This window comes from Trachypithecus francoisi, unplaced genomic scaffold (assembly GCF_009764315.1).
Source record: "Trachypithecus francoisi isolate TF-2019V2 unplaced genomic scaffold, Tfra_2.0 Lachesis_group0, whole genome shotgun sequence".
NCBI classification, from domain to species: domain Eukaryota; kingdom Metazoa; phylum Chordata; class Mammalia; order Primates; family Cercopithecidae; genus Trachypithecus; species Trachypithecus francoisi.
The window spans coordinates 175,276,401-175,296,087 of record NW_022681453.1 but is presented as its reverse complement, the minus strand read 5'-3'; the positions used below and the strand labels follow the sequence as shown (position 1 = coordinate 175,296,087).

The 19,687-nt window shown below is 38.8% G+C and overlaps 1 protein-coding gene across 5 annotated transcripts in view; it reads right to left on the bottom strand.

The window, feature by feature from the left end:
- LRRC3B (leucine rich repeat containing 3B) overlaps positions 1–19,687 on the bottom strand; it is a 91,017-nt gene that overhangs the window by 57,913 nt on the left and 13,417 nt on the right. The gene's annotated exons all lie outside the window — the stretch shown is intronic.

Below are 19,687 nucleotides of genomic sequence, written 5' to 3'. Positions count from 1 at the left end.
CTCTCAAAAACAAACAGTTCACCGTGAGTTTACATGGGTGACATGATAATTCATGGTGAAAATCTGCCACCTGGTCCTGGGCCGTACTCAGAGAAATGACTTAGGCCTAAAACCTCCAGCATGATCAAGAGTTCTCAAAAATCTCAGCTAGACTTCAGGTTATCTTACTGTTGTTTAAAGGACACTGTCAGCTTATTTTTTTTCTGTGAGTTCTTCCTTTTGACAGTTTACATGTTTTGTTTTATACTTCATCTCTCTCAGCCTCCCAGAGGCTTAAGTCAGTGAGAAATGACATGTCAGCTTCTCCTAAACCATTATTAATGACAGATCCATTTCTGCAACATCTGAACTCACATGTATATCCAAGCTCATCTTTGAGAATATTTCAAATCAGCTTTTTGAAGTCTTTGTTCCTGTCTGTAAAAAAAATGACAGAAATTCTAGATTTCATGGAGGAACTGTTCAGGTACAGGTTCTGACTAACACAAACCAGCTGAGCTGAATGTCAAGGAGATGCAAGTCATTTTCCTTTCGTTAATTCCTACTAATATTTTCTTCCTTCATTTTCCTCTTTCCCCACTTATGTCTATTGAATTTTTTCATCCAGTCTTTTAGTCATTTTTGTTTCATCATCTTTAGCACCTTACCTGGTATCTCATTCATTTTTTTTTTAATCCCACAAGCTCAGCCTAAGGTTTTGAGGCTACTTCTCCTTCAGTATGAATCTGCTAGGGGACACTGGCATCCCCATCCCCTTCTTGTTGACCCAGCAATGCCTGGAACTGGTGGAAATGACAATTATCTCCAGAAATAGATTTCAGCACATAAGAGATATGAGATTATGCCATACTAAAAATATGTATGGATATGGACAAGAACTAGGAAGGGAAGAATGCAGAATGAAACAAAAATATTTTTTAGCATAATAAAATCTGGGGAGATGCTTTGTTTACTTTCATTAGTGTTGTTATAACTGTTAGAATTTTACACTTTTAAATAAAAAATTATGTACTTTTTAAAAAGTTGATTTGAAATCTCTAAAACATCTGTGATTTTTTAAAAAAGAAAAAAAGGGGTTTTGGAAGTGAGTAATCCAAGGAATGAGATAGAAAATAATGTGTGCCTTTGCAGAGACATACTTAGTACATGAACGTAGGAAACTGTCTCACTATCTTTATGTACCGTTGATTGCAGGCTAAAGGATCCCTACACATTTTCCCCCCACCGGACTCTCCTTTCTTCTTGCAGGCTTTGAGCTGACACTCTGTTCTACTACCCCTCTGCAGGCTTGCATTTAGTTCCCAGCTTTTCTGTGAGATTCCTTTGGCTTCTTTCTTCCGCCCCACTTCACAGCTGTGCAGTGACATCTAACACTTCCCGGCAGCATATGCTGGCAGGAACAGGTGCCAAGGCAGCAGAGACTGTGAGAATGGGAAAGGATCCCATAAAGGGTTGGGCTCTGCTTAGCAGGCCCCAGCTGTCCTTCCCTCCCAGTCTCAGGGACAGAGCAGTCCCAGTTGATCATGCAGGTGTTATTCCACATATATACAGTGTTCTGTAGGGTTTACAGAAAGCCAAACATTACCTCAGCTGGTTGAAAACACTCTGACTTTTCTTCCATTTCATGGGAAGTGCTGTGGATTCACCCACTTTGTACTTGCACTCACAACATTGCCCAGTAAAATTGTAGTAGGGGCAGCAAAGCATCAAGAGAGTGTGACACTTAAGAGCTGGTTCTGCAGTTAGACCTGGGTTCAAATCCAATTTTTGGTATTTGCCAGCTCCAGGATCCTGGGCAAGTTCTAATGAGATATGATGTCATTTCTCATTTGTAAAGTGGCTATTCTTGAGAATTCATTGAGATAATATGTACTAAAGGGTCTAACGGTAGTAAACTCTCAATATATGTCCATTTTTATTATAAGGTAACCTTCTGAATTAGGCTTACAGGCTGAACTGACAGGTAGGAAAGTTGAGTCAATTTCCATCTACTTCAAGAGGACCATATTCATAAGGCTAGGAAAAAGGCAAAAGGGTATTTCTGCAACCCATTGAAAGTTCAGCTTCTTTTTACTTCAATGAGCCCCAGAGAGAAGAGATGAATTGTCTCTTCAGAATACATTACTACACTTCTCTCATTCATTCATTCATTCATTCAACAGATATTTATTGAGTATTGACTTTACGCCAGATTGTCTCATTGGTGTCTAGAATACAGCACTGACAAAGTAAATTTTCTGACCACATGAAACTTAGAGAGTAACAGAGGAGACAAATACTAAACAAGTAAATATACACACAGATACACACAGGTACACAGCACACGTGCTCGTTTATAATAGTTCAGGTGGTGACAAGCATGGGAAGAAAAACAAACTGAGGTAAAAATGACAGAGAAAAAGGCAGAGAATAAAAGGGAGTGATTACATATTTCACACAGTTGGTCACAGAAACCCTGTCTGATGAGGTGATGTTTGCATATAACCTTCTCTGATGACCTCCCAGAAAACTGTTTTTCAGTAAAACAAAAGCATATTGGATACACAGGAATTCCTAGTACTTACAAGTCTCAGAGTAACTCATTTTTAATTACACCCATTCTCTATATGACAAAATGATTTTCAATGATAATCATGAAATGGAACAAATATATTTCACGTATAAAAAAATGTGCACTCACCAAACATCCTGTGTCAGTGGGCATAACTGGGGCTTCTCTGAATTCATTTTCTTATAGGATACAGTGTTTACTAAGTAATAATAGCAGAAATAATAATATTGAGCTACTTGGAGCTAACATACATTATTAAAATTTAATAGTAACTACTACAACAAAATATTTTGGACAGGAAAGGGTATTTTATCACTAACATTGTTTGGAAATGCTAGTGTTTGGTGAAAATTAAAAGCAAAACACTTCCGAGTTGGTTTTACAATATTTTCAAATTCTCTCTGTACTTGCTTATTGCCTGTATCCAGGGTGTGCTGTTCCCACTGGCCTGACCTCAGTCTGCCACTGGTGGGGGAGCTGCGTGATCCCTCTCTCCTCCCTTCCAGATCTAGCATGATCTTTTCTTCCAAATATGTTTTACACACTCTCCCTCTTGGACCTTTCAAACTCTGAATCCAGCAACCCATATCCTGGAAGTAAAAACAACAAAAAAAAAAACCTGACACAATCGCTGAGGCTCAACAGAAAAGCTTATTTAATACCCATAGAAATGGGAGCCATACAACCTTCATGTTTTTTAGAAAGAACATAACCTTACTTTTGAGAGCAGGTAACAGATATTTACTGAGTATCCACAACGTGTAAGATGATAAGGTAGGCAGTAAGTGGAGACACACAAAGCTATGAGACATGGTCTCAGACTTTAAGTGTTTTATAATCAAAATTTGAGAGAGAAAACATAGAAATATAGGCAGAAGACATGGAACAAATAAATTAAAGAAATAGAAGTTTATTTTAAAAGAGGAATTATTTTCATCACAGGTGGTCAATGAAAACTTCTGTATTTGCGTTTGTCCTGGGTCTTAAGAAGATGAAATTGCACTGGAAAAGTAGAGGGAAAGAGAGAGCCAGTTCCAAGTGGGGGCTCCATCAGGGATGTACAAAAGGCAGAGTGTGTTAAGAAGTAAAGAAACATTTTGGATGATGTTCAACATGAGCGCAGAATAGCACCATGCAACATCTTAGGATAAGGAGAACGGGTCCATAGGGTGGCCTTAGATGCCAGGCTAAGGAATTTGGCATTATAGAGAGTTTAAGGTCATCAAATGCCTTAAACAAGGAAGTAACCAAATTAAAGTGGTATTTTAACATGATGAATCTGTCAGTGATGTGAAATATGAGGTAGAGGGAAAAGGAGAAGGAAGAGTGAATTTGGACACAGGCACGAAGTGTTAAGGTCTGAGTTGAGACATTGTACCTTCAAATGTGATGAAAATGCAGGACATTGGGCAACACCATGAAATTAAAACTCAGAGTTTGATTTTATTTTTAATTTGAGGAGTATGAAAACAGGGATCTGGGGAAAAATAGTCACACAGTTGGGATCTAGGAATGTTCTCTTCACTTCCTTGATAAAGTATTTCATGTTAAATATTCTCAACTAAATATTCCCAAAGAAACAAAATAGAGGAGAAATCAGAGAGGCAAATAATTCTTTTTGAATCTTAGAACCCCAATGGTAGTTCCTCCACGAAGACCAGTAGAGGCTTCCCATCCTTGAAAACAAGCAAACAAGTGACAGGACTACCTGTGTGATGTTTTGTGTGAACAGCAAAATCCTGTTCAGTGTTTTGCTGTCTTGGGACAGCCTGGTCTTAAGTCAGATGATGAAACCCTTGGAACCCTTTAGGCATCAGATCTATACTCAATTTCTAATTCTTTTCTCAAGAACATAAATAGCCTGTATTATAAACACTTTTTAAAAGGTTGTGTTTTAGTCCTCTAAATGAGCTGAATTTCAGGGCTGCACTTAATTTGTGATATATTCTGTGCTACTTAATCCACCTCTTTCTTCAAACAAAGCTCCTTAAAGGAAACTTTCAGCTTTCAAGTGGAGAAAAATGCCCCATTCTTACTTTTGAGTTGCCTCAAGGGAGGAATGTAAGCTTGAAGAGTTTAAGATAGCCAGTATATTCATTGTCTTTATTACAGATCATTTGCTGATGTTAAGGCAGAGTTCATATTACAAGTTCGGTATTACAACTGCCCATTCTTCAAAGCACTCAAATTAAAAATTAAAATGCTACAGCTTAAACATTACAAATCAAGCATCAAAATCTTTGTGTGCTACACACATTTTTCCCAGTAGACATGGGCATTTGTGTGAGGGGTCCTCTTAGGAGTTAAACCAAGAGAGCCCACGTGGAAGGAGATGTGGGCAGGGTTCTGGTTCTCTAGGGAAGGGACAGGAGAAACACAGACTGGATTCAAAACCCTTTTACTGATATTTTAAGAAAAATGGAGAGTATTCATTTTGAAAGCCGCAAGTAAAATGATTTCTACTAGGTTCAGGATTTTGTTTCATTTTCTTGAAAACTGGAGATTTTAATTTTTACTGAAACAAAAAAAACTCATTTCATTTCATGTAAAAATGGAATGTGGGTACAAAAAAGCACAGTACTATTCTGCACTGTATCTACCAGGCGACAGGGAAGGAGGGGTTTCTACCTTCTGAAATCAGTGCCAATAGCTGTCTGATTTAGTCTTTATTAGGACGATTTCCACACTTCTAAAAAAACGCATCTTTCTAAACATCATGAATAATGAATTGAGATTTCTGAAATCCCCTTTCTTTCCCTCCACAATTTAAATCAAGCTCTTTCAAAGCCAACATACTACATCTTGGTTGAAGCCTGTAAAGGTTATAAATAGTGAAGGTTGAAAATTTTCCACAAAGGTAATAAATAAATAACCCAAACTTCTTATACCATACATGGGCAAGATGTACTCCTTCCTCATCAGTCCTGTCCTTCATCAAGGCATCGTTGTAGTCAAGGAACACAATGAACAAAAATGGGCCATGGCACCCCTGTGTTTGCTCCAAGCTGAACTCTCCTCTGCATAGATTTCTGCCTCCTCATCCCCAAAACACAGGCATATGACATTTTCTTTAAGCAAAGCTTGGTGTGGGGAAGCTATATGTAGCTTAAATTCTTAATAGCTTCCCTCCAAAGCTGGATATTGTTTGAACATGGCATGCTCTGTATACTCCATGGGATTGAAGTTTACACCTGTAAATTCTTTGCCTAGTGGCAATTTCCAAGCTAGGAGATTTTTTTCTCTTGCTTCAAATTCCTCCAAGTTTCATTTGAAACTCCTGCCAATGAGCCATATCAGGCGTTAAATCATGTATCAGAAATGCTGTATCTTTAGAGTGATGCATAACGCTGTAAGAATATGAAGAGGATAATTTGGGCTGGGGCAATGGAAGGGTTTCTTCATGGACAGGTAGGGAAGGCTTAATCATACATTTTATTCACATAATGTTTTATAATTTCTAAGGCACTCCCAGAAGCCTTGTGTTATCTGATTTTCAGAACAGCCCTTCAAGGCTGTTCAATTTCTTTTAGAGTTTCAAGTAACTTCCATCCAACAAATATTTGTTGAGCAACTAGTATGTGCCTGGTGTTTGCATACAGGGTTGAAAGCACAAAACCATGGTCTCTGCTCCCAGGAGCTCTGGTTTGAGAGAGTCCGACAATATGCACAAAACACAAATGAGTCATCAAAACAGTTAAGATAGTGAGAGACGCCATGAAGAAAAACCTTAGGGTAACATGTGTTGGAGGGTGACCAAGGGAGGAAAGGCTACTCTTAGGGGTGACATTTGAGCTGAGAACTGAAAAAACTGAGTAGCATGCCATGGGGTGATTGGAGGCAGGAAGGCATCAAGCAGAAGGAAGGGTAAGTTCAGCAGCTTGGAAACAGGAAGATTCTTGGTATGTTCTACAAACAGAAGGAAGGCCAGTTTGGCTGTAGCTGATGGAGCGGATGGAAAAAGATGAGTTGGAAAGGTGAGAAGGAGCTACCTGTTTTAGTAAAAAGAATCAAGATGGAGAAAGAAGATGTGGGGCTCATATTTGTTGAGTACTTACTATGGGCCAGGCCTTGAGCCAAATTCACAGCCATAAGTTGTGGGACTGGGACTCAAATTAGGTTCCCTGAGTCCAAATCCTGTATATCTGACACTACACCACACTGCCTCACTCACACCCTACTGTCTGGAGGCTAGCTTTGGTTCACCCAGGTGGAAACAGGGGAAATAGAAAAAACATTGATATTTTGAATCCTCCATAGGATCCTCTTCACCTGCTGGCCTATCTCTTGAGTGATTTTTGCATGAGGGCATATTTTTTGGCCTGCATGTTAAAATCAGGGCTTTTTTTGTTTTTGTTTTTGTTTTTTTTTTTTTTTTTAGCCTCCTATCCTTAGTGGCCTCTGGGCTGAAGAATCAGCTGACTGGTTCTACACTCCGGGGTAAATTCAAGCACTGCAGATAGAATATAATTATCAGAGGAAACTGAAAAGGTGACTGCAAAAGAAAGATAAAAACATACTTAATGCCTCCAGGAAATGAATCCAAATGGATCTTGATCGGTGTTGCAAGGAGAATGCAATATAAGTTCTTTACCCTCATTCTCCTTCAAGCAGGTTTGAATACACTCTCACTGCTTTTACATGAACTCAAATTGCTTTAGAAACCTGTCATATTGAATTAGTAAAAGCAGATAATAATTCAGAGGGGTGCCAATGTGGCATTATTGAAAGTCGCTGGTTGGAAGGCTTCCTGCTGCATTATTCAGGGATTATAACTCACTTTCATCACCATGTATCAGAATGAACAAATGAGGAGATTTCTGTGTTTTTTTTGGATTAAGCTTCTTTAAAAGTTTATCATAAAGATGAGGTGGCCTACATTGTGAATAAGTGTATGGAGAACATCTGCATTCGTCAACAAGAGAACAAGGAAACAAGCGCACACCCTTGGGTTGGCCACATTGTATGGTCACTTGGAATGGACCACAGTCAGAAACAGATCCTGGGATAGTCCAGCAGAATGGTCAGGTTTCAGAAGGCCTTTGACCTTGATATTAGGGCAAACTCAAAGGCTGGGGGAATTAGGAATAAATAGCAGAGACATGGAAAATAAAATACTCTTCCTTCTAATCTTAACGGTTGGCCATCTCCTCAGAGAACCCATCCTCAATCACTTTCTGACATGATACCATCACAATTGTTTTTTCATTACAAGATTGCAATTTTTGAAATACCTCCATTCCTTTAGTTGCTTGTTTGGCTATTTTTCATCCCTCACACTCCAGAAAGTAATGTGTTTGAGAAGTAGGATCTTAATTTTCTTACCTCCAGACCCTAGGAGCAATGCCTGAAGCATAGTAGGCATTCAAAAATATTTATTGAATGAAAATTATACATACACACACACACACACACACATATATATATACACACACACATATATAATAGCAGAGGCCATTCTGTGTGTAATAGTATTGTTCGATCAGCTGTTACAGTCAAATCTATGCAAGCTAGAATACAGGCAGTCACTATGAACCATCTTTGCTGAGTTTGTCTGAGCAAGTCAATTTACTTATTTAAATGATTTCTTTGCTTACCAGAGACCATCTTTATGTCTCATAGTTACTTTGTGGAGGGAATCTTGTCTGTGGAATAGTTGGGAAGCAACTACGGGTCTCTGCACAATGTAAACATCCTCTTTAGTAGGCTCAAAAATTTCATCCAAGTTCTTAACACCTGCTACTTAATCCACATGACAAACATCTTAGATTTATCTCTGAGACTTCTTTAACTCAAAAAGTCTAATTTTTTTTTCTGCAACTATTAATTTGGAAAATTTAAGTCTAAGTCTACTGAACAGTTGCAAGAATTGCAAATAAACACTCTGGGTTGACCAATTGTTAATGTTCTGTCATGTTCGCTTTCCCTCTCCATGTATAGATGTATGTATGGATGGATGTCTGTGTCTTTGTATCTATGCATGTGCATATGTATGTCTGTATGTGTATGTGTCTGCAGGTCTATGTTTTGATATGCATGTGTATATGTGTATATGTGTATATTATCTGTGTATATATGGGTATTATATGTGTGAGTATACGTTTATGTATGTGTATTTTGGCTGAACCATTTGAGAGTTAGTTGCAGACATTCATGTACTTATCCTTAAATACTTCAATATGAATGTCTTAAGACCAAGAATATGGTCCTATTCTGCAACTGTCACACTTAGGAGGGCCAAAATTGATACCTAGGTCAAAATTGATATCTAATGAGCAGTGGGTTTTCAAATTTCCTTAAGTGTCCCAAAATGCCCTTAATAACTTTTTATTTTTAATCCAGGGTTCCATTATGAATCACACATTATATTTCATTGTCATATCTCTTTAGTTTACTTTAATTTAGAACTGTTCCCCCATGGTTTTTTTCCCCTGTCCTTGGTGACATTGACATTTTCATAGATTCCAGGGTCAGTTGCTTTGCATAATTTTTCCTCATTTAAATGTGTCAGATTGTTCCCCCTAATTGTATCCAGGTTAAAGTCTAACATTCTAAGTACCAGATATGACCAATATGAAGTAGACGTGAAATAACTCAGATTCTCAAAGGAATTTTTAGGCTGTTATCAAACCAATGAATAAAAACACTTCTGACATAGGTACCAGGTATTACCTGGTAAGGCACTCTCCTCTTCTGAATTTGTTAGAACAAAAGCCTCATCAACACAATTAAGTTAGTGCTTCCCACATATTAGTCACTCAAATACTACCTTCAAGATTTCTGCTATATCTAAGCTCTACCTGTGTTCATAATTATGTAATCTTCTTCTTGAAATCAACTTACCTATTTAAATGATTCCTTATCCTAAGAAATAATGTCTGCATAAATGGTTTTGTTATGCTTGTTTTATTTTTCTAATACTTATCAAAGCATATGTAAATATCAAAAAATAATTCGTACACATTTAAACCTTTTGCACCACAGTGGTATACTTGGAAATGCTGAGTAGAGCATGGTCAAACTGCTCTGTGTGTGTATATGTGTGTGCATACCTGTGCATGAATGTGTGTCTATGCAGAATTACCTGGTAAGAAAAGGCTTCCCAAGAACTAAGAAGACAAGAAAATGCCAAGATTGCCCAGCCAAACTGGGGACCATATCCAAACAAATGACAAGACCTGCAACTCCTGAGACATGCAGCTGCTATATATAGTCCCCTGACATCAGACTGACTGAGTCCTTATTCATTTCCAAATCATTCAACAGACAAGATTGAAAACGGGCTCTGGAAAATGCTACTTAGCCAAACTCTGACAGTGATGGAATCCCCGTGTCCTCCAGAAGATCACTCTTTGTGGCCTGTAAAAAAGGTACATTGTATCACAGAATTCCTGACACTTCACACCTGCTGTATATCCCAGACAATGAGACGGAGGCCCAGAGACCCTTGTGAGTTGTCCAAGGTCACACAGCTGGCAAACTGGGAGCTGACTCTAAATGCCCAGGCCAGCTCATTCCACCACTCCATGCTGAGTCCTGGACTGACATAGCCATTTATATATAAAACCATCTACACAGGTATACTACACACATATAAACACAGATATATATATATACACACACACACGTATATGTCTAGTGTATATGGTTATATATATATGTTTTCATACAACCACATATATATACACACACATCTACATGTATACATACACACTCACACACACACACACACACACACACACATATGTGTGTATACAAAACCACATCACCATTCTGGATTCCTGAGTCCCTCCCAAGTGTTCTTACAATCATGAATGTGTCCAGCCCCAAGGAGAAGGGCATTCCACAAACTTCATCCCTTGTTGTCTTTGTCACTCACCAACCAATTATTTTTCCCTGTGTTGCTGCATATGTGAACATGGCAGACTAAATCAGCCCACACTTGAATGCTTCTGGAAATTCTGCCTCCTTTTTTTTTTTATTGTTTTGAGACGGAGTCTCGCTCTGTCGCCAGGCTTGCATGCAGTGGTGTGATCTCAGCTCACTGCAACCTCTGCCTCCTGGGTTCAAGTGATTCTCCTGCCTCAGCCTCCCGAAAAGCTGGGATTACAGGAACAGGATTATACCTGTATAGATGGTTTTATATATAAATGGCTATGTCAGCCCAGGACTCAACATGGAGTGGTGGAATGAGCTGGCCTGGGTGTTTAGAGTCAGCTCCCAGTTTGCCACCCACTAGATGTGTGATCTTGGGACAACTCACAAGGGTCTCTGGGCCTCTGTCTCATTGTCTGGGATATACAGCAGGTGTGAAGTGTCAGGAATTCTGACTAATTTTTGTATTTTTAGTAGAGACAGGCTTTCACCATGTTAGCCAGGATGGCCTCAATATCCTGACCTTGTGATCTGCCTACCTCGGCCTCCCAAAGTGCTGGGATTACAGGCATGAGCCACTGCGCCCAGTCAACTCTGCCCATCTTAATTCCTGCTGATGTGTAGTGATATTCTTAAAGTCCAGTCATTGACCTAGGGCTGGACCTCCTGTTTCCTTTTCACCGGGTCAAAGCCTGTAGAGAAACTGGCTTGTGTGGGGTCGAGGTGGCTGGGGAAAACCCTATACCTGTACCAGCAGCCTGCTGACATCCAGCTATTCATATGGCCAAGTCATTCTCAGAGACTCTGCCCTCTCCTCCATCCCCACATCCTATGAGTTACGAAGTTCTATGGCTTATGTCTCCTTAGCTTCTCTCCCATTCATCCTCTTCTCCTTTCCTGAAGATACACCTTGGTGCAGGCCTTCATCTTTCTCCCCTAAGTTATTACAAGGCCTACTGGTATCACCACTTGCTGGTAGAGGCATCTTCTTCACCACACCAGTGGCTCTCAAAGTTTGGTCCAGGGACTCCACGAGGTCCCTAAGATCCTTGCAGGGGATTCCTGAAGATGTGACTATTTCTACAATGTGATTTAGATGTGATTTGCCTTTTTTACTCTCTCTCTCACAACATACAGTGGAGTTTTCTGAAGGCTCCTGACATGGAATATCACAACAGAGTGAATGTAGAAGCAGATACGAGAATTCAATGGTTTTCTATTAAGCGAGACATGAAGGAGATGTGCAGAACTATACAATAATACCACTCTTCTCAGGAAATACTTTTTGCTTTGCAAAACATAACTTTTTTCATAAAAATGTGTTTTTTTTTTTTTTTTTTATTATACTTTAAGTTCTAGGGTACATGTGCAAAACGTGCAGGTTTGTTACATATGTATACTTATACCATGTTGGTGTGCTGAAATTCGGTATTGATGGAACGTACCTCAAAATAATAAGAGCTATTTATGACAAACCCACAGCTAATATCATACTGAATGGGCAAAAACTGGAAAAATTCCCTTTGAAAACTGGCACAAGACAGGGATGCCCTCTCTCACCACTCCTATTCAACATAGTGTTGGAAGTTCTGGCTAGGGCAATCAGGCAAGAGAAAGAAATCAAGGGTATCCAGTTAGGAAAAGAAGAAGTCAAATTGTCCCTGTTTGCAGATGACATGATTGTATATTTAGAAAACCCCATCGTCTCAGCCCAAAATCTCTTTAAGCTGATAAGCAACTTCGGCAAAGTCTCAGGATACAAAATTAATGTGCAAAAATCACAAGCATTCTTATACACCAGTAACAGACAAGCAGAGAGCCAAATCAGGAATGAACTTCCATTCACAATTGCTTCAAAGAGAATAAAATACATAGGAATCCAACTTACAAGGGATGTCAAGGATCTCTTCAAGGTGAACTACAAACCACTGCTCAGTGAAATAAAAGAGGACACAAACAAATGGAAGAACATACCATGCTCATGGATAGGAAGAATCAATATCGTGAAAATGGCCATACTGCCCAAGGTAATTTATAGATTCAATGCCATCCCCATCAAGCTACCAATGAGTTTCTTCACAGAATTGGAAAAAACTGCTTTAAAGTTCATATGGAACCAAAAAATGTGTTTTCATGTTAACATGTGATAGGTTTACTTTTTTCAATTAGTTTATAGTAAACATTTAAAAATGTTAACAGTTTTAATTTTTAATATAGTGAATATGGATAAATACAACCCACATGAACAATACCTCTTTAAGATCCTCTGTAATTGCTGAGTGTCTAAAAGGATTCTGATACCAAAAAGTTTGAAAACTGTTCTGACATTTAAAATTTTTTGATTTTTTTTAAATTTGATTTTTAAAAATGTATTATTATTATTCTTTTTTGAATGAAGACTACCACATCTGTTCTCTTAGTTCTGACAGTCAAAGTTCATTACCAGTTGCTAAACTCTATACATTGTTATCTATAAGTCTGCATAGTAAATCGTATATAATTTTTCTTTTTTTTTTTTTCTGGGAGAATTTCCACTTGCTTTTCTGAGAGTGCTTTTTTTAAAAAAAATTTTTTTAAATTATACTTTAAGTTCTAGGGTACATGTGCATAACGTGCAGGTTTGTTACATATGTATACTTGTGCCATGTTGGTGTGCTGCACCCATCAACTCATCAGCACCCATCAATTCATCATTTATATCAGGTATAACTCCCAGTGCAATCCCTCCCTCCTCCCCCATCCCCATGATAGGCCCCGGTGTGTGATGTTCCCCTTCCAGAGTCCGAGTGATCTCATTGTTCAGTTCCCACCTATGAGTGACAACATGCGGTGTTTGGTTTTCTGTTCTTGTGATAGTTTGCTAAGAATGATGGCTTCCAGCTGCATCCATGTCCCTACAAAGGACCCAAACTCATCCTTTTTTATGGCTGCATAGTATTCCATGGTGTATATGTGCCACATTTTCTTAATCCAGTCTGTCACAGATGGACATTTGGGTTGATTCCAAGTCTTTGCTATTGTGAATAGTGCCGCAATAAACATACATGTGCATGTGTCTTTATAGCAGCATGATTTATAATCCTTTGGGTATATACCCAGTAGTGGGATGGCTGGGTCATATGGTACATCTAGTTCTAGATCCTTGAGGAATCGCCATACTGTTTTCCATAGTGGTTGAACTAGTTTACAATCCCACCAACAGTGTAAAAGTGCTCCTATTTCTCCATATCCTCTCCAACACCTGTTGTTTCCTGACTTTTTAATGATTGCCATTCTAACTGGTGTGAGATGGTATCTCATTGTGGTTTTGATTTGCATTTCTCTGATGGCAAGTGATGATGAGCATGGGCAAGGACTTCATGTCTAAAACACCAAAAGCAATGGCAGCAAAAGCAAAAATTGACAAATGGGATCTAATTAAACTAAGGAGCTTCTGCACAGCAAAAGAAACTACCATCAGAGTGAACAGGCAATCTACAGAATGGGAGAAAATTTTTGCAATCTACTCATCTGACGAAGGGCTAATAGCCAGAATCTACAAAGAACTCAAACAAATACACAAGAAAAAAACAAACAACCCCATCAAAAAGTGGGCAAAGGATATGAACAGACATTTCTCAAAAGAAGACATTCATACAGCCAACAGACACATGAAAAAATGTATTATGTTTTTAAAGAAAATCTATTTTATCAAGTTACTCCTCCATTTTAATCCATTAATACATAGAGGATAAAACTCCTCAAGGTCATCATTGCTACTTTACCGCTGTACATAGGCTAACATCCTGCCATACCACCTTAATCCCCTGCCCTAACATGCCCACGTTCCATCCCGCCATTGCCAGCTCAGGTTTCCTAAGCCAACTGCAGTGGTTTTCTATCGTGTTGACTTAGCTATGTGGGACCATGTTTCCCAGATTTCCCTTTCCTGTGGGAATCCAGTTGAGGCTGGCCATGAGAAAAGTCATCCTGAGATCTGGAAGTCAGACATGCTATGCAGAATTACCCTGGGAAGACACCATCTAAGCTAACACACATTGCTGTTGATCTCCTGGCTGGCAGCGTTGGGGAGGGCACAGGTAGGCCCACAGTTCTTCCACATCCCCCTGGGTCTCCACCCCCAGTTTTCCAGTCTGAGTGTGCAGCTCCAGGGCAAAGGGTGTCTGCTTCCTCCTTAGGCCACCTATGCTACTGGGGCACAGGTCCTTGTTCATCCTCATAAGTTCTAGTTTGCCCTTGCTTCTCCTCACACCAGTCCCAATTTCTTCTTCCCTGAGCCCTGCTGACCTAGAGCAACTTCAGTCCCATCACCAGCAGTAGAGGCAATACCTGCCACAGATTTCTTCACCAGCTTCCTTCATGGTCCCTACTAAGTGACTTTTTGTGCCCTGCAAGACCTTTGCATTCCAAGCATCTCCCACAACTGTGGAAGATCTGTTTATTCTAGTAATAAATCTATTATTCCATGTCATTCATAGGGACCCTGCTTCCCTGTTCACACTTTAATTCATATGAAATCTCCAGGTGTCTTTCCCTGCCTCTAGCTGTCCGGCAGAACACCAATTTGACCTTTCCCGGACGAACTCAGGATTCCCAAAGTCCTTTCTAAGCCATTTCACCAGCCCACAGTCCAATGGATATGACCAGCTCACAGTCCAATGGATATGACTCTTGTGCTCTTCATGTGCTCTACACTCAGCATGCCATGCAGTACTCCACTTGTAGTGCTTTATAAACACAGTTTTCCACAGGTCTCTGTCTCTTCCTCCTACATCTGCAAGCTCTCTGAGATCAGAAACAGGACCTCATGATCTATACCTTTGTATCCCAGTCCCATATTTTAAAAATAACCTTGACAGAGGGGAGGCAGAATAAATATGACATGGGTCTTTAAATGCCACTTACTGGAAAAGAGGATGAATGAGAAAGGCTTGGATTAGCAAATTCTTTATTTCTAAGCTGGGGTCTGCATAAAGCAGTGTTTGTTTGTTTTAATAAGACGTAACAATTATTTAGGGAGTTTTGGGGGTATGTTTGTTTTGTTTTGTTTTAAAGTAGATTCCTAGTGCCATGCTTTCAGATATTTTGATTTGCAGACTTGGGGCAGGGCCTAGAACTCTTCAATTTAACAAGACACAGGGTGATCTCAGGAAGAGAGAAGAACACAGCTTGAGGACCACTGCTAAAAAGAATATAGTGGGAGGGGAGGGGCTTGGGGTAACAATTCTTAAATTAGGCTCTTTGAATTACTTAGTAGGGAGACTAGGGGGAGTAAGAGAAACTTAACAAAAATGCGGTTTCCTATATCCCACACCAAATCCACCAAATCTTCACAATCAGAAGCAGAGGTACTTCAAAAGTGATGGCTGCCTTGTGGGGCTCTGAGCAAGGAACATTAGCTGTTTATTCATCCTGACTTGCTGTAGGGACTTTAACTTCCTGTCTTCATCTAGTCACCTAAACTCACCCTTGAACCTTCTGTCTATGAAGCAGAGACCATGTGGTGTCACTGGATATAAATAATAAATACTCATAAGGAAAGGCCTTTGGGAGGGGTCACACAAAAGGATTCTAAAGAGAAGGTGGGGAGATTTTTGGAAAAATATCAGATTAACAAAAAGACTAAACGAAGTGATTCATAGAAAAGACAACAAAAAACTGGAAAAGACAAGCATGACTCTAATATTTCCAGTGAGTTTAAAACCCATGCAGTGCCTATGAATTCCTCTGTAATTGTTTCTTCATATAGTTTGTACCTGTCCTGTCCCATGCAGTAACCACTGGCCACATGTGGTTACTGAGCACTTGAAATGTAGCTAGTGTAACTGAGGAGCTAAATATTTAAGTTTATGAACTGTGATTAATCTAAATTTAAAGACTAATATGCAATTCAGTCATTGGAAAATGTTTAAGTATGTTTGAAACAACTTAGACATATGAACTTGTTTTTTTTTTCTACTGTAAATTTTATAAAATCTAAATATAGGTCAAGTATTTCTGATGAAAACTTAGTGTCCAAAGTGCAACATGGTGTGAGTATAAAATATAACACCAGATCTCAAAGACTTAGTGTATAAAATTCAATACATTTTATCTGATTACAAGTCAAAACGATAATTTTGAATATACTGGGTTAAGTATATTACTGAGATTAACTATACATTTTTCTTTTTACATGTTTAAAGCAATTACTGAAAAAAATTTTAAATTATACAAGTGGCTAGCATTATATTTCTATTGAACAGTGCAGCTCTATTCAAGACTATATAGAATGGGACTACTTAATGAGGGAAACGAGTGTTCCTCTATAAGGTAGCCATTCCAGGGAATTATAAGCTGACTCCAAGGATGCTATCATTTTGGAAATGCAGTCCTTTCTGAATCTCATCCCTACCTCGTCTTCACCTGCTACAAAGCAACCTTCAGGGTAGCTGATGAGCCCCTTCCAAAAAAATCCTTAGGACTTTCAAGTCCAAGTCTGGTGTTCACACACCTTGATTACCTTCGTCATTCAGCAGCCTTACTTCATTTGACTTTGGCTTATTTCAAAACACCAGAACCATTCCAAAACTGTTTAAGAATGAACATTGATGACAATATTCAAAATATTATACCACTGCTTCTCAGAGAAGACCCAATACTATTTTGAATAAAGGCCTCTCTCCAAAGGGACCAATTATGAAGTCAATTGCAAACTTTAGGTTGAACTATGGCATGTTTGTTAAATAAGTTAACAAACAGTAAATGACATTCTTTTTATAATCCCATCTGCAGGTCTTATTTTTCTGAGAACTGTTTTAGCTGTTATTTTCCACATCATCAGGTATTAGTTCACACTTTGAGACAGAAGTTTTTAACTTCAGCATCCGACAGGTCCAGGATGAGGCCATGGCTAGAATGTAAGGGATCTACAACTATGTAGGATCTTTTCTAATTTCTTTCCATTGACCCTTAATTGAAATTTGGCATTTCCTTCCATTTAAAAGGCAGGCAACAGATTACACTGCCATTATAGTACCTGTGACATCACCAATAAAAGTCACAATTTTTTTTATATGACAATACAATTCTTCCACAAATCCTGAAAATTTATTTTTTTACATCATGACATTAAAGTCATGATAGTTAATTTCTCGTGATCATAGCACCTCATAATATATAGAGACAAGTATTGGTCAATTCTTCACTTGGCAGTCATTCAGTCATGAAAGGTGGAAGATGCATTATCCCATCCTAGATATTTAGACATCTACAGTGCTTTGTGGAATTCCTTATTCATACTTGTTTGTTCTTCATCAATGGAAAGAAGTCAGGCATTTAAATTAGTCATTACAATTTTGCAAAAATTGGAAAGTTCAAATGAGAATTTTTGATTCTTTGAAAGTTACTATTGCTGTTTGGAATATGATATACATGTAGGCTACAAGTCTAGACCAGGCAAGTTCAAACACATCTGATGGTTAAACAAAATGTTGAAATGTGTTATTTAAAGTAAATTTAAGATTATTATTGATGACACATTGGGTGATGATATTAGTTATCCATAATGTTGTACATTCTGTGAGATTCAGTTTACTTTGTGTTATTTGTCTTGCTCTTAGTAATCCCATGTACTTTCTTAAAATTTAAAAATGTCATTCTGAAAAAGGGTACATAGGTTTCACCAGAATGCCAAAGGGATCTATAGCAGGAAAAATGGCTAAATCTCCTGCTCTAGGCATTCTATGACTAATCTAGGACCCTGAATATCCACGTATTACTAGAGATGCCTGCTATCCACAGAATCCACAAACGTTTCCTAGCCCTGAACACAGTGTGCCCAGACCTCCTGGTCAATTTACAACTGAGTAGAAAGAAGACCTCTTCATTGCCATCCACACGAAGGAAAGGTAAGGTAGAGAAAAGAACATGACTTTATAAAAGAACTAATGGCACAAAGTTTCACCTGATAAAGCCCTAGAAGTTGATGGTGAATTTGAGGTGGTGGAGGCTGAGAAGCAAACAACAACTTCATGGTAACTCAATAAATTACCACTAATTTTTCTAGAAACCGGTAGGCTCTTCTTCAATATGAAAAGTGAATTATTCTTACCTGTTATTACTGATGCCATTTCCTTCACTCAGCTGAATATAATATAAATGTACATTTAGAAACACATCCTGGCCAACACAGTGAATCCCTGTTTCTACTAAAAATACAAAAATTAGCTGGGTATGGTGGCAGCCACCTGTAATCACAGCTATTCAGAAGGCTAAGGCAGGAGGATTGCTTGAACTCAAGAGGCAGAGGTTGCAGTGAGCCGAGATCGCACCACTGCACTCCAGCCTGGGTGACAGAGTTAGACTCTGTCTGAAGGAAGGAAGGAAGGAAGGAAGGAAGGAAGGAAGGAAGGAAAGAAAGAAAGGGAGAGAGAAAGAAAGAAAGAGAAGAAAGAGAGAGAGAAAGAGAGAAAGAAAGAGAAGAAAGAGACAGAAGGAAGGAAGGAAAGAAAGAAAGAGAAAGAAAGAAGGAAAGAAGGAAGGAAGGAAGGAAGGAAGGAAGGAAAGAGAAAAAAAGAAGGAAGGAAGGAAGGAAGGAAGGAAGGAAGGAAGGAAGGAAAGAAAGAAGGAAGGAAGGAAAGGAAAGACTACGGCACTCTCCAGTTAAAAAGAAAGCTATATGGGCTTTCCACACTAAATCCAGGCTGGGCAGAAGAAAGTGATGCATATTGGAGGCCCATATTTTTGAGCACTGTTGTCCCAACATTTAGAAACACCCCTGGCATAAAAACAACACTGTAGCTTTTAGAAATTTTGTTGTGTTTTTTTTTAACACTAAAAAATGAGATTTAGCCCACAATTTAATATTGTCAATACATATTCTTCATTACACAACTGGCATGCCAACTGTTTACCTAAGCACTTCAGACTCTTCAAATCCCACACCCACACATTCTGAACTCATCTGCATCCAGATATGAATAAAGATGAATAGCATCTTGAGGAAATTGCTTCTCCATTCTCAAATGGCAAAAGCCATGGAGTATACTCCTTGTAGTGTCTAAGGAATTTCTAAGAGCAACAAGAAAATATCCTAAAGTCACCATTTTGTAAGAAAAATCACATCCTTCTATGGCAACCTGCCCACTGGGGATTTCAAATTAAAAGGGACCTTAGAATTCCCTTCCTGTAATTCTCTCTCTCTCTCTCTCTTTTTTTTAAAAAAAAGGACTTCTTTATTTTACTAAACTCAAGTTAATTAGGTTTTGGCAGGGCAGCAGCTCA